This window comes from Erinaceus europaeus, chromosome 14 (genome assembly GCF_950295315.1).
Source record: "Erinaceus europaeus chromosome 14, mEriEur2.1, whole genome shotgun sequence".
Lineage (NCBI taxonomy): Eukaryota > Metazoa > Chordata > Mammalia > Eulipotyphla > Erinaceidae > Erinaceus > Erinaceus europaeus.
This window is the reverse complement of record NC_080175.1, coordinates 74,406,254-74,420,878: the sequence shown is the minus strand read 5'-3', so window position 1 is coordinate 74,420,878 and position 14,625 is coordinate 74,406,254. Positions and strand designations below refer to the sequence as shown.

Genomic DNA, 14,625 nt, shown 5'->3' with positions numbered 1-14,625 from the left:
CTGGAGGCAAACAAACAAACAAAAAATACTAGGAATCAAACTGAATTTCTAGAATTGTTAAAACAACAACAACAACAACAAAGCTTAGGCATTTTTGCAGGTGAAGAAACAAGTGCTTAAAGGGCAAGACATCAGGAGAAACAGCTAGTTAGTAGCTCAAGGTAGAAACGTGCTTTGCAGATTCCTGATCCAATACTATTTTCACCATTGCACAAAGCTTGCCTCTCCTGACCTATATCGGTCTTTGTCAAAAATGTTTCCACCTATGAAGAGAAACATGCGTTTAGTTAACAACTTATAATAGTATTTATGCACTCTAGCTCTACTGGAGATAAATCATCAACAAAGACTGGCACATGGCAACTTAATGTACCTCTCAGCTAAAGCAGATAGCTACTAACTGATAGGAAGATGAAGAAAGCTATTTTAATTACAACAGTGATTTTCCTGAAAAAGTAGCAATGCTTACTGGTCATTTATCCAGGCTGTATGCTAGATGCTGTATATACAAGAATGAACACAAGGTGGTCTCTTGATATAAGATTTATGCTTAAATGATCTCCATTCTATTGCTTTAATGTTCTTTGTGAGATGTGCTTCTCAAAGCTTTGCTTATTCCAAGCAGGTTGTACAAGAGTGATGACCAGAGCAGAATGATTCTACTCAAATGTAGTTTTGCGTTTGTTTGTTTTGTCTTTTTTGGTTTTGGTCATTGTCGCCAAACTGGTTTCTTTCACTCACTAGTGTTTAAAATCTGAAGTATACCAGATAAGCATAGCTTGTAATTTTTTTTTTCTTTTTTAAGCAAGAAGGCAGAGGCAGAGGCAGGAAGAGACCGAAAGGAAAGATACCACAACACTGCTCCACCATCTATGGAGCTGCCCTTGTGACATCCATGTCACACACAGGGCCAGGGCACAAACCCAGGCCTTGTGGTAAGGCATATGATCTAATGGGTAAGCTATTTCCTGATCCCTGCAATTCTTACTGATTTGTAAAAATTCCATATTTAATCCAAATGGCAAGGCTGGTCCTCATACAAAGACTCCTTTGGAACACCTGTAATTAATTCTCTGTCAAGAATTACTAAAACTTGGGCCTGTGTGATAGTTCACTCAGAAGGGTGCCTACTTTTGTCCCTGGTGCATAAGAGTACTACTGCACAGAAAGCTGTGGTGTCTATCTGAAAAAGCTGACCCAGAGTCCAGGAAGTGGAAGAGAAGAGCATTCAACTAGCAAGCATGCGGTTGTAAGGCTCTAGATTGCATCTGCCAGTGATGCCCTGGCTCTTTCTATAAATAAATTAATAAATCTTAAAAAGAAATATAGGGAGAGGGCTGGGGAGATAGCATAATGGTTCTGTAAAAAGACTCTCATGCCTATGGCTCTGAAGTCCCAGGTTCAATCCCTAGCACCACCATAATCCAGAGTTGAGCAGTGCTCTGGTTTAAAATAAAATAGAATTTAAGAGTGAAAAAATTAAATAAAATAAACAAAAGGGAGGGGCACAAACTTAAGAGAAGAAAAAAAAAAGTTGACCCGAAGCAGTGAAGTTCCAACAAGGATAACAGAAAGTCACTGAAATTTAATTTTTTTTTAATGAGTGCAATGTAGTTATGAAGCTAATTACTAAAATGGTACAGAAGAAATGAATTTCATGTCAAATATGAAACATTATTCGGGTATTAGGCATAAAGTAAGGATCAGTATATACATTTTTCCTTTAAATTTGTGTAATTTGGGATCATTTAAATGGCCTCATTATATCTGAGTTGCTTAAAAGCAACATATTACAACTTTTGTTGTATCAATGTGGAGAAAACTGCAAAGTGTTATACATGTCAACTTAGAATACACAGACCTATCTCTTCTCACCACATACAAACAAGTACAATGTAGCAGTTTGGGGCTGAAACTGAGTCCTGCAGACATCCACTAGAGTTCTGTAAGTCATACTAAAAACAGTTTCACATCAAGAAATACTAATCTTAAAGAAAAAGTGTCAAGGCACAATTTTTTATAACAAACTTACAGCACTCCATAGGAGCACTTTAACTTTATGATTCATACATAAGAGACTAAATAAATGTAAGATGCACAGCTATAAAATATTGGATAGATTTAACGTTGAATGACCTTTTAAGAATGATATGAATCTCAAACTCTTAAGGTGGATCTTCAGACTTATGTTGTCTCATTATTATCAAATTATTTTTTTACTTTCTAAGCTATCAGTTTCTCTAACCCAGTTTTAATATTACAGCATTTCCCTTAAAAAGATGGTCAATAATCACACTGGAGGAATATTCAGCACCTTGGTATTGGGTTCCTGCCTTCCTCTCTCTTCACATAAGTATATGTGTAAAATCCCATAGTGGTGAAGCCATAGCAATGGCAAAAACAGTAGTAAGAACAAACTCTATTATCTGATACTGATGACAATATTTTTTTCAGGATAATGCTAATTTTGGTAGAGAAGAGAATAGGCATTACAAATTATGGCACAATGTTTCTTTCTTTTAAAAAATATTTATTTATCCCCTCTTGTTGCCCTTGTTGTTTTACTGTTGTAGTTATTATTGTTGTCGTCATTGTTGGATAGGACAGAGAGAAATGGTGGGGAAGAGAGAGGAGGAGAGAGAAAGAGAGACACCTGCAGACCTGCTTCACCACTTGTGAAACAACTCCCCTGTAGGTGGGGATCCAGGGGCTCGAACCAGGATCCTTAACACTGGTCTTTGCCCTTTGCGCCACCTGCATTTAGCCTGCTGTGCTACTGCCTGATTCCCAGCACAGATAGGAAATGAACCAAGACCTAGCTTCTTGTCTGCCATACTTTCTGTGACTTCTAATTGAACCGTGGAGTTCTGTATTACTGTGAACTGGTTTAGTATTCCTACTGTTTAAATTTTGTATGAATGAAATTAATTGTTGCTATTTACTCACAAAAAAAAGATGGTTAATAAAATTCACTTTCAACAAAAATTTAAGTAAAAAATGTCAACAAGTCAAATTGATATGAAAATAAGGATGACAAACTTTAGAGAGATCTTATACTATGTAAAGGTTACTCTACTACCAAATAAAGGCTAAGATAACTATGTAAAAGTAACAATGTTCCCAAGTAGAGAAAATAATAAAAATTTGAATCTGGTAACTGCCACCTGTAAATGCTAATTTCACATGAGAATAATCCTAACTTCTGGAAATGATCCTTATCAGAGGCATAGTCCCTTTCTCCTGGTAATTACTATTTTTTTTTCTTTATTGGAGGATTAATGGTTTACAGTCAACAGCAAAACACAGTAGTTTGTACATGTGTAATATTTCTCAGTTTTCCACATAATAATTCAACCCCCTCTAGGTCCTCTTCTGCCATCATGTTCCATGACCTGAACCCTCCCCAAGGCCCCAGAGTCTTTTACTTTTGTGCAGTACACCAAACCCAGTCCGAATTCTGCTTTGTGTTTTCCTTTCAATTTCTTTTTTATTATTAGAGATTTACTAATGATTGACAAGACTGTGGGATAAGATGGGCATAATTCATACAGTTCCCACCACCAAAGTGGTACATCCCACCCCCTCCATTGGAAGCTTCCCTATTCTTTATCCCTCTGGGAGTATGGACTAAATATTTCTATGGGGTGCAGAAGGTTGGAGGTCTGGCTTCTGTAATTGTTTCTCTGCTGGACATGGGCATTCACAGGTCAATCCATACCCCTATCCTGTTTCTACCTTTCCCTACTAGACTAGGACTCTGGGGAGGTGGAGTTCCAGGACATTGGTGAGGTCACCTGCACAGGGAAGGCAGGCTGATGTCATATTAGTATTTTTTAACTTCTTTCTATGAGTGAAATCATGCCATATTCATGATTCTCTTTCTGACTTATCTCACTTAACATGATTCCTTCAAGCTCCATACAAGAGGTGAAGAAAGTGAAATCACCATTTTTAAAAAAGCTCTGAGCAGTTAGTATTCCATTATGTATATATACCAAAACTTTCTCAGCCACTCATCTGTTGTTGGACATTTGGGTTGCTTCCAGATTTTAGCTACTACAAATTGTGCTGCTATGAACATAAGTATACACACATCTTTTTGGGTGGGTGTTTTTGGTTCCTTAGGATATATCCCCAGAAGAGGAATTGCAGGGTCATAGGGAAGGTCCATTTCTATCTAGCCTTCTGAGAGTTCTCCAGACTGCTCTCTATAGGGGTTGGATCAACTGACATTCCCACCAGCATTGCAGGAGGGTTCCTTTGTCCCCACAACTTCTCCAGCATTTGTTGCTGCTACCTTTACTGATGTATGTATGACATTCTCACAGGAGTGAAGTAGTACATTATTGTTTTCTTAATTATTAAATACTGATCCCTGAATTTTAAACTTTGATCAACAGAGGCTTCTTCCCCCAAGTGTCTTATTTTGGACATCACTTTTAGTTCTTGTCTGTTTGCTTGCTCTTTTGTTTCTCCCCTTCTTTAGGAATGATTAAGTCTGATTTGGCTTAACCTGTGGAGACCCTATATAGATTAGGCTCTCCTCTCTCTTCCACACTATGTATTATGGATGACTGAGAGCTGGGTGCTTGCTAAACTGTTACAGTTCAAATTTCTAGGCTTAGTTATTTCCCAGATTGACCAAAACCCTGGTTTTTGACAACGGAATTCTAAGAAAATGAAACTAAAGGTCACAGTGATTTTTGTTCCTTAGTCCCACTTGTAGTGTTAGTAGTAGCAAAGTGAATAAAATAGGACTTACTAGAGAAACTGTGCCTGGTATCTCACATAAATCCTCTTGTGAGATCTAAACACTCCTGGAGAATGGATATGGACACCTATTAAGCAACTTTTTTTTTCTGCCCCAAAACTCTCTTGAATCTTCCTTATCTTAATTTGTTATAACTCCCAACATATAGATTAGGCAATCTGTTCAAAGTACAATAATTCTGCCAGTAAATGTAATAAAAATTAGGGTTTGAGCCAAGAACGCTTAGATTCCAAAGTCATTGACTTTAGTACTCCCAAGATTTTAAGGGTCAATCACTGAGCACCATGTGAACGCCCAGTGCAGTTCTATGTTACAGTTGAGAAAACTGAGGCTCAATGAGACTGAGACTTGCACACAAGCACAGTACTTACGGTGAGATTGGGCTTTGAATTCAAGTAGCCAATGCAGTTCTATGTATAATAATGATATATATATATTTTTTGCCTGGCATGGGAATGTTTGACATTATCTTTTGACATAAATTACAACATAACTATCTCCAAATGAAATCCTTATGTGGGATGTACATTTTCAGTGGTTACATATGAAATGCATTTGCCAAGAATAAAGAAACTTAATTGGTGTTTGTAAGTTATTACATAGTGTTAAGGAGTATTATGTTGCCCATATATTTATTTACCCAGTCAATATGTGCCTATTATGTACTGGCTACTGTGCTTGGCAATAAAATTCCTCCTGTATTTAAGAGAAGGTTTCGCCAGTCTAAGAGATTTACATCCTGGTGGAGGATGCAGAAAAATGGGCACTTTCAGTGCAATGAGTCAATGCTATGAGAGCACAAGATGCTATGGGAACAGGAAACAGGGACACCCTAACCCAAACCCAAAACAGACAATTAAAAAAAAAAAAAAAGGAGAGTGGTCTAGTTAGGGAAGAAGTATGGCAAGCACAAACATTTCAGGAAAAGCAAATATTTGTACAATAGAGCAGGTAAAGACTTCGGGAAAAAAAAAATGAACCTAGAAAGAGAAGAAATAAATCAGATCCTTCAGTGAAAGAACTTTACAATCTTATCTACTAGAATTAGCTGGACAACTTTAAGACAAAACACAGATGCCTGGGGATCCTCCTCAGAACAATTAAGTCGAATTTTCTGGGAGTGAGACCTTGACATCACTATTAAAATTAAAAAAAAAAAAAAAAAAGCTAATGAAATAATTCTAATGTGTAGCCAGGACTGAAACTCACTATCTAAGCTACATGAGTAATTAAATACACACATGTGCAAAATCAGGAAAAGATGGTCTTAAGTAATTAAATTTGTCTCGTGTGTGTGTGTGTGTGTGTGTGTGTGTGTGTGTGTGTAACATTGCAGCAGCAAGCACAATACAGTGAAGAGCCAGAAAATACTGGTTCCGTTCAATGACTATCACATGACACCTGTTTGACCTTACATTAAAATGTCATTTCTCAGAGACAGTGGTACTACTTGTCTATTAACAATGTAGCTCCACATAGTATTTATGAAAAACAAATTAATAACTGTGCTAATAAAATATAAGCCATATGCAAAGACTTAAGTTGGGCAATTTTTAAGATAACTATTTTCATCAGTGATGAAATCACTTAAGACAGGATGCTTAAAAAAACCATTTCATTTAAAGTCTCACACCTGGCTTGGAATTCAAGATAATAAAGTAACAGAGACCTGATCCTTTTAATCCTGCTCTTGTTCCTAAAGACATCAAATGGAATTTAATGAGTTCTTTTTCAAATAAACAGATCAACAGAGCATATGTTCTCTATATGGTAATAGCAGACATTTAAAAATCCTTAGTAAAGGGTACTATTAAAAAAAGCTACACAGAAAGTAGACAACAAAGAACAGTTACTATGATCTACCCACCTTACACTGTCTATGTCAATGCTTTTCTTATAAATTTAGTTTTTTTAAGCGGGGGATACTTAGGGTGAAGAGAATCTTATCCTGACAGGAAGGAAGCTCTACCTCCAAAAGCTCTGCTCCATACACAGTCTTCAGCCTCTCTTCTATACACAGCTATCCCCAAAAGAATACTTTCATATAACAAACTTTCAATTACAGTTTAAATACAGTAAGCGCAATCAGTGACACCACTCTAGTACTTTTATATCCTATTTAGTTAAAATGTAAAGATAATACAGAACTAGTGATATGCATTTTTATGTGGTTCAGCAAGACTGAGTGGGAATGACTTTCAAACTTTATACTCATTGTCAATGATTAAATATTAGGCTAACAGTCATTTACTTTCTTGCTACCTCTTCCATGATGCTATCACTATTGTGATGGGCTATCATTTCGTTCAAACAACTATTTTTCACTTGAATAGAAAAGTCTTCTACTTTGCAGTGGTGGAAGCAAAAGAAACTTTTGAAAAAATTAAAGTTGAGATGCTATGTTATTCTAACAGCACAAGATGAGAAACTTAAAATACAGACTCCCTCACAAGGACCTTTTCAGACAGTTTTAGTTGATGACACTGCAGAACAGTTTATCTGATAATTAAAATTTTCCAGAGCATGTGATGTTTTGACAGAAATCTGTGCTGTCAATCAGAAACCAATGTTTCAGTTAAAAAAAAAAAAAAAAAGACACTTAAAACTTGAATAGAGATAAGAACAAATTCCTACTAGGCAGTTGGCTTCAGGAGCTCCCTAGGAAAGAAGAGTGTTTGGATGAAACCAGATTACATTAGCAAGACAACATTTTAGGCATTTTCCAGATTTTTCTTAGAGCACGCAATCTAGGACATAAACAGATTGTGCACTGTGCCAACAGCAACTATCCGGAGACTCCAGTCTGTTTAGCTGGAAAACGGGTGGCCGGTGTGGCCGGCAGCAGCGGTTCAAACGTGGCAGCAGCAGTCTCCAGACTGGAGCGACAAGGGTGCTGCTGCTCACCCACCCAAGTTTCCCCGGGGTCCCCTGGCCTCGGAAACCAGAATTCTAAATATCAGCTTGGAGAAAAAAAGGAAAGAGAAAGAAAGAAGGAAAGAAAGGAAAATAATAATAATTAAAACACACACAAAAACAAAACAAACAAACAAACAAAAAACATCTCCTGCCTGTGCACAAAGGCGCAGTGCAGGAATGAGGAAGAAGCTCCACCAGCAACACGAAATCGCCACTCCGGCGTATGAAAGGCTGTGCCGGTGGTGCTCCCGGGGCGCCTTAAATAACTATGTAAACAAGCCCCCAGCCCACCGCGGGTGACACTTCAGGAAACCGCTTTTCCATACCAAGTCAGCGACCCAGCCCCGACCGCCGCTCTGTCTCGGGGCACCCGAGCCTACCGGTTGACACCGCCCGATTCTGGGTGCAAAACCACCGCCACCGACTCGACACCCGGGGGGAGGGGGGGGAGACACACACGCACCTCGAGACAATGTCCCCCGGGTCTATGAATGAAAAGCCCCCCGCCCTCCACCCGCGCGCCCGGTTTGATCGTGGCGGCGGAAAAAAAAAAAAAGAAAGGAAAAAACAAGGCAGCGGAGGAAGGGTGGGAGAGGACCCGCCGAGCGGGCAGGGGCAGGGGGCGCGGTGCAGCCGGCGAGCCCCCGAGACGGGCGCGCTGCAAAGCGAATCCCGGGCGGCGGCGGCAACGGCGGGGCCGGGGGAGGGTGACAGCCCCCCGGGGGAGGGTGACAGTCCCCCCGGGGCCGCCCGCCGCCGGGACCCGCCCCTTCCCGCAGCCCAGCCCGGGGGGCGTGCGGGGCCCCGGCCGCGCTTTCTCAGCCTCCAGCCTTCCTTCTCCAGAAATGGGAGAAGGAAGGAGGCGCGGAGCCCGGCGGCAGCCCGCGGACAACCGAGAAGCCAGCCGTCGCCCCTGCATCGGGGAGAGGCCGGTGGCCCGGGGGTAGAGGGAGCGGCGAGAGCCGGCAAACTCCGCCGCGGGCCGCCAGCCCCCGCCCCGGCCCGCAGAGCCCCGGCCCCGCGCCCGCCCGTCCGCCCGCCCGCCATCCGCGCGCTACTCACTCTCCGGGCTCCTCCAGGCGCGGCGGCGCTGGCCGCATAGGGTCCCGGCGCCGAGGGAGAGGAGGGCGGGCGGCACGGCCCCCGCCTCCCGGCCCCTCTCCCCCGCCGCTCCGGAGCTGCCCGGCCGGGCCCGAGCCCTGCCTTGCCGGCGGCCCCAGCCCCAGCAGCCGCGGCGGCGGCGGCGGCGGCGGCAGCCCGAGACCTCAGCGGCCGCGGCGGCGGCAGCGGCACCGGAACTGCCGCTTTCTCCTTCTCGCTCCCTTCTCCTCGCTGGCCCCCGCCCCCGTCGTCTCCTTTCTCTGTCGCCCCCCCTCCCCCCTTTTTTTCCTTTTGTTTCCAGAATAAACTTTATTGGTCTCTTTTTCCGCTCACATCGTGTAAACAAACAACGAACTCTTCCCCACCCCCTTAGCTCCCCCCGCCCTCCCCTCCCCGGGTAGAGGAGGGTGAGCGCTGAAAAAGGGCCGAGCCTACGATGCCCCGGAAGCAGATGCCCCAAGAAGTGGAAGTGAAAATGCCCAGATCGGGAAAGGGGGAGAGTGGGCAAGTCTGGTAACAGTGTGCCAGTGCGCCTGCGCCTGGCTTTTCCGCCCAGAGTTGGGGTGGTGCTGGTGCTGCCGTTCTGGCGCGCTGGAGCTTTGGGGCTCCATTTTTTTTTTTTTGTAGTAATGAGGATGTAGTTTCATCCCAGGACAGCATATGTGTCTTGTATCTGTTTTGATGACCAGCAGACGAGCTAGGGTAGAGACAAAGGAGTGGGGTCAAGTGAGTTCACTCACTTTTCAGCCTATAGGAGGGATGAGATTTTTGTCTCCTGTGAGGACAAGAGAAGGGGGCGCGGTACCAACCGCAGCTGTCAGTGGGCAACCAGTGTAAGGACGGCTTGTAGAGCGAAGACCTTTTACAGAGCTTTGCTGTTCATCCTCCGGCCATTGGAAGATTAAGGTGTAAGCCCAGCCCCGAAGAGGAATGCACTGCCACAGCCACGTTCCTTTGACTCACTCTTGGGAAACCTTTTGCAATTGCGCTCTCCCCACACCCTGCCCTCCCTTTATGATTACAAATCTTTTGTAGGATTCAGCTCTATTTTCGCGTAATGCCCGTGGAAACTTCAGAAAAGTCATCTTGGCTAAAGGTTAAAAGTGGTGCTTTGGTGCTTCGTCCTTAATTAGTTATTTATTCCCATGAAAGTTAGGGGATCTGTTACCTTTTGGGGTGACAGACCATCTGGATCTGTTTTTTTTTTTTTTTTTTCCATTAAGAAGCTGATCTCAATTTTATTAAGAGACATAGAAATGTTCTGGAAATACATACCTACAAGTGAATAGCCATTGCCCTCGGTGATCTTTACATTTAACCTATGCCTTTTAATTTTCTAAGATGAACATGTGTTTGTGCATATAGATGCGTGTATATTAGAATATATTATTTAAAAAGAAAACCTCGCCTTGTGCTTGCAGCATAACTTGAATCTTAAAGAATCTTGTTTCACCGCGTTTTCGCCCCCTAGTGTTCCGCCATTGTAGTGAAATGGTGTAGGAGTGGTGAGGAGTGGAAAGTTGTGGCCCAGGCCCTTAACCCCTGCTTTCCCTTTTGCTTTTTTAGTAGAGGGCTTTAAAGTGACCTATGCCCCGTGTCCCAGTGCAGCTTATCATCCCAGGAAAAAACATGACCAATAACATTTAGTTTCCCCCCGTGAACACCGCACTTCCACACTTAATCACAAATGATACCCATTCTCCTGTTTAGTCGTTCATTTCATTTGACTACATTTCTGTTCCTGTGTTTTCATCTCACATTCCAGGGCTCTAAGTTTCAAAATATTTTCTTGAAACAGTGTCCCCACCCCCCCACCCCCAGCAATTTCAGAACATTGTTATACACAACAGAGAATTGGGAGGGAGAATAAGAGGGAGAGGGGTCCCAGAGGAAGAAGCAATAACTACTAGTCTTAAGTAAACTTTAAGACAAAATTTCCCGGACTGTGTTACAAGGCAGAGCTCTGTGAGATAGTTATAGATCATCATCAGTGGGGAAAAATTATGCTTAGTCCATTTTTTCTTTTACAATGTATTTTAAAAATGAGAAAACTAAAAAAAGATAGAAAATGCTCATTACATTGCACTCCTGCGAAAATACCATGCCTACTATTTGGCTATGTGATTTTTCACTGGTACAGGAGTAGTACTGTCCAATTCACAGTTGCATCTGTTTTATTGGTGATATGCGATCTGTCTTGCTATCAAGGGTATTAGCTGTGTAGATCAGTGTTTAAGTATTTTAGACCGTTATATGACAAAACTCAGGATCTGATGCTACAAGAATGGTGTTTTTTTTTTTTTAATGAAGACAGAGATTGAGGGGGAAGAGGGAACTAGTGAGAAGGAGAGAGACACCTGCAGCACTCCTTCCCAGCTCATGAAGCTTTCCCCCTGCATGTGGGGACCACAGGCTTGAATTCAGGTCCTTGTGTTTGGTAACATGAACTTTCAACTAGGTGCACCACCACCCAGACTCCAAAAGAATGTTTTAAAGGAGAAGTTAAATTAATGATTCTCAGACTACATCACACACACTGAAGAAATATTTCAGCTATACAAAATTGCATCCTCAGTTTTCTAATGCCAGGAGGTAAAATGTCTAAAGATGAAACTATTATTTGACTGTAAAATGTTATAAGTAGGATGAGAGTTACTTGTCTTTTGGGTTTTTTCCATTAAAAATAAAAATAACTGGCACCTATATGTTCATTATAAACCAAAACATTCTGTAGTACCACTTAATCACTTCTGAGCTTTGAATTCTTGGAGACCAAAGGCAATCTAAGTAGTAATAGACTCTGAAAGTGTGACACTGACAAGTTAAACAGTGAAATCACATTAGATAGCAAAGTGAGTGCCGATATAGCATTTGCTAACTCGATTATGATCAGAAAACTAGCATAGGACCACGTTAGGTCCTTCTACCATTGCCTTACAACCCCCCCCCCCACCCTTACTCCTCTCTCACTGACCTTTGTGTCATAGTTGGTACATTCATATTAGAGAAAAACACAGTAGGCAATTTTATAATTTTGCTTTCAACAATACACATACATCAATATATGTTGAATTTAAGAGGAAAATTAATTTTTGTATTTTTTTCATTCATTTCAAACTCAACTTCTTTCATTCCTGAAAATGTAGATTTTCTTCTGGTACAATTTCCCTTTAGCCTGAAGAACTTCTTTGAGGTGGCTGATATCATCCATAAATTGGTTTACTTTAAACATTTTTTGTTTTTGCCTTCAGGGTTATTGCTGGGGCTCAGCGCCTGCACTACAAATCCACTGCTCCTGGAGGCTATTTTTTCACATTTTGTTGCCCTTTTAGTGTTTCTTGCTGTTATTTTTGTTATAGTTGTTGTTGTTAGATAAGACAGAGAGAAGTTGAGAGAGGCGGGGAACACAGAGAGGAAGAGAGAAAGACACCTGAAGACCTACTTCATTGCTTTCGAAGCGAACCCCCTGCAGGTGGGGAGCTGGGGGCTCGCACTGGAATCCTTACATGGGTCCTTGCGCTTTGTGTCATGTGTGCTTAACCTGCTGCCCTACCGCCCAGCTCCCTAAACATTTTTTATTATCTTTATTTATTTATTGGATCGAAACAGCCAGAAATCGAGAGGGAAGGGGTAATAGGGAGAGAGGAAGAGAGGCAGGTGGGGATGGGGGACTCGAACCTGGGTCCTTGCGCACTGTAATAAGTGCATTCAACCAGGTGTGCCACCACCCGGCCTCTAAATTGGTTTACTTTAAGTTGCAGTTTCCAAGAAGCTATCATTATTAAATGAAGGTCTACAATCCTCTGTAGCTACAGTTAAACTTAAACCCACAATTAGCAAAAGATATTTGCAGTGACATTGTACAGGATTTGTGTGTTACTTTGTTAAAATATTTTATTTTATCTCACAAGCAACAAGAATATTGTATTCAGCCTCCTTTATAGTTGGTCAAACCAGTTGTGTTAGAAGGGTAGGATCATGAGATTCTGATAGAAAGAACATTTCTATGTCAGAGAAAACATTTTTAATTCATCTAAGTGATTTTTAGTGCATTCTGTGTATTTTCTTTTTTTTAGTATTTATTTATTTATTTATTCATTCCCTTTTGTTGCCCTTATTGTTGTACTGTTGTAGTTATTGTTGTTGTTGTTGATTTCGTCGTTGTTGGATAGGATAGAGAGAGGAGGGGAAGACTGGGTGGGGAGGTGGGGGGTGGAGACAGACACCTGCAGACCTGCTTCTCGCCTGTGAAGCGACTCCCCTGTAGGTGAGGAGCCTGGGGCTCTAACCCGGATCCTTCAGCCGGTCCTTGCGCTTTGCGCCACGTGCGATTAACCCACGCTAAAGCCCGACTCCCGCATTCTGTGTATTTTCTTCCTCCATTTTTTAAATTTGTGATTAATAATGGGCTATAAGATTGTAAGATTATAAGCTATAGTTCCACACTGCACCCACCAAAAGTTCTCTGGCAGTATATTTTCTTCTTCTCCTTGGTGTAACATTCTTATGTGAAACAGAATGTTTGCATAATGCTGCAATACTAAACAGAATTGTAGAAGTAGACTTGATTTTGCAGTGAGAAAAAGTATCCACTGAAATAATTTAGAATATCAAGAATGCCATATTATAATAAGATGGAAGCCACTGGGGTCATTTACATGTCTTGTTTTGACAAATGTAATTTTATAAATGCTTTTCACTCATGTGAACTTTTTTCTTTTAAACATAATACATACCAATAAAGAATGGTTCAAATGGTAAAAAACAAACAAAAAACTTCCTAAAAGTTATTGTTTTGGTACATAGCTTCCTCGTTTTTTACCTCCATTTATAGACACAAAATTTATTTTACAAAGTTGTTCAAAGTTGCAAACATTTAGATGTCCTTCAATAAGTGGATGGTTATGCCATGAAATATTAGTCAGCAATAAAGGGAACAACCGATTGCTAACACATAGTTGGAGGAATTCCTTGAGACCAGCTTTGGTTAATGACCATTTTCTGGGCCTCTTCACTTATTTATCATGTAACAAATTCCTATACACATCTGACTTCTTTTCTAGGCTTGAATCTGTTTCGCTCATCTGTCCATGTTAGTATTTTAAGTACTCTGTGTCCAGACTTTCAAACCTCAGAAAGTGGTCAAGTAATTGGGTGACTGGAATTCTGTCAATTTGCTAGGCAGCAGTGGAAAGCTTATAATACAGCTGGGAATCGAGATTTGGAGTGAAGTCACTTACCGTGTGAATTTCAGAGATTTTGCTACATTGGCTTCTAGCTTCCTGTGTTATTATCATAAAATTAGATATCATTCTAATTCACATTTTGGGCCATTTGTGGATAAATTTCATAGAGTACATCCTTTTGTCTTTACTATTCAAATGTATATTTTGTAGGGACAAAGACATTCATCTAAATAATGATGGTATAGTTATGAAAATTTGGATATTCATCATTGCTATAGTGAGTTTACATATAAACCTTATTACCATTCTACCCGTTATTTTAATAGATTTTTTTGTTTTTTGTCTAATAGAGCTCTTAATAACATTTAAAAAAATTATCTATAATTCAGACCAGAGTTATGCTTTGCACTGGTTTCAAAATTTTCTCTTTAATGTTGTGCAGTTCTCTAATAACTCATGACACTGAAATTTTTAAAAACAATAGGCCACTTATTTTGCAGGATGTCCCTCAATATGAAGTTGTCTGATATTTCCTCATGTTTAGACTCTGATTATATATTTCTGGCAGAAATACTATTTAAATGTTGATGTGTTCTTTTCAGTACATTCTGTCAGGACACACATGGTGTCAGCTTGCCTCTGTTGTTTATT

At 40.9% G+C, this 14,625-nt stretch overlaps 1 protein-coding gene across 5 annotated transcripts in view; it reads right to left on the bottom strand.

Annotated features, from left to right (window-relative positions):
- PIK3CA (phosphatidylinositol-4,5-bisphosphate 3-kinase catalytic subunit alpha) overlaps positions 1-9,106 on the bottom strand; it is an 80,213-nt gene extending 71,107 nt beyond the window's left edge. For 4 of the 5 annotated variants that reach the window (XM_060171992.1, XM_060171991.1, XM_060171995.1 and 1 more), the window contains exon 1: positions 8,750-9,105. The gene's annotated coding sequence lies outside the window, so the exon portion shown is untranslated. Of the gene's footprint in view, positions 1-8,749 lie in introns of all 5 variants that reach the window. The other variant, XM_060171998.1, reaches the window with a different exon arrangement.
- Between the last annotated feature and the right edge of the window lie 5,519 nt (positions 9,107-14,625).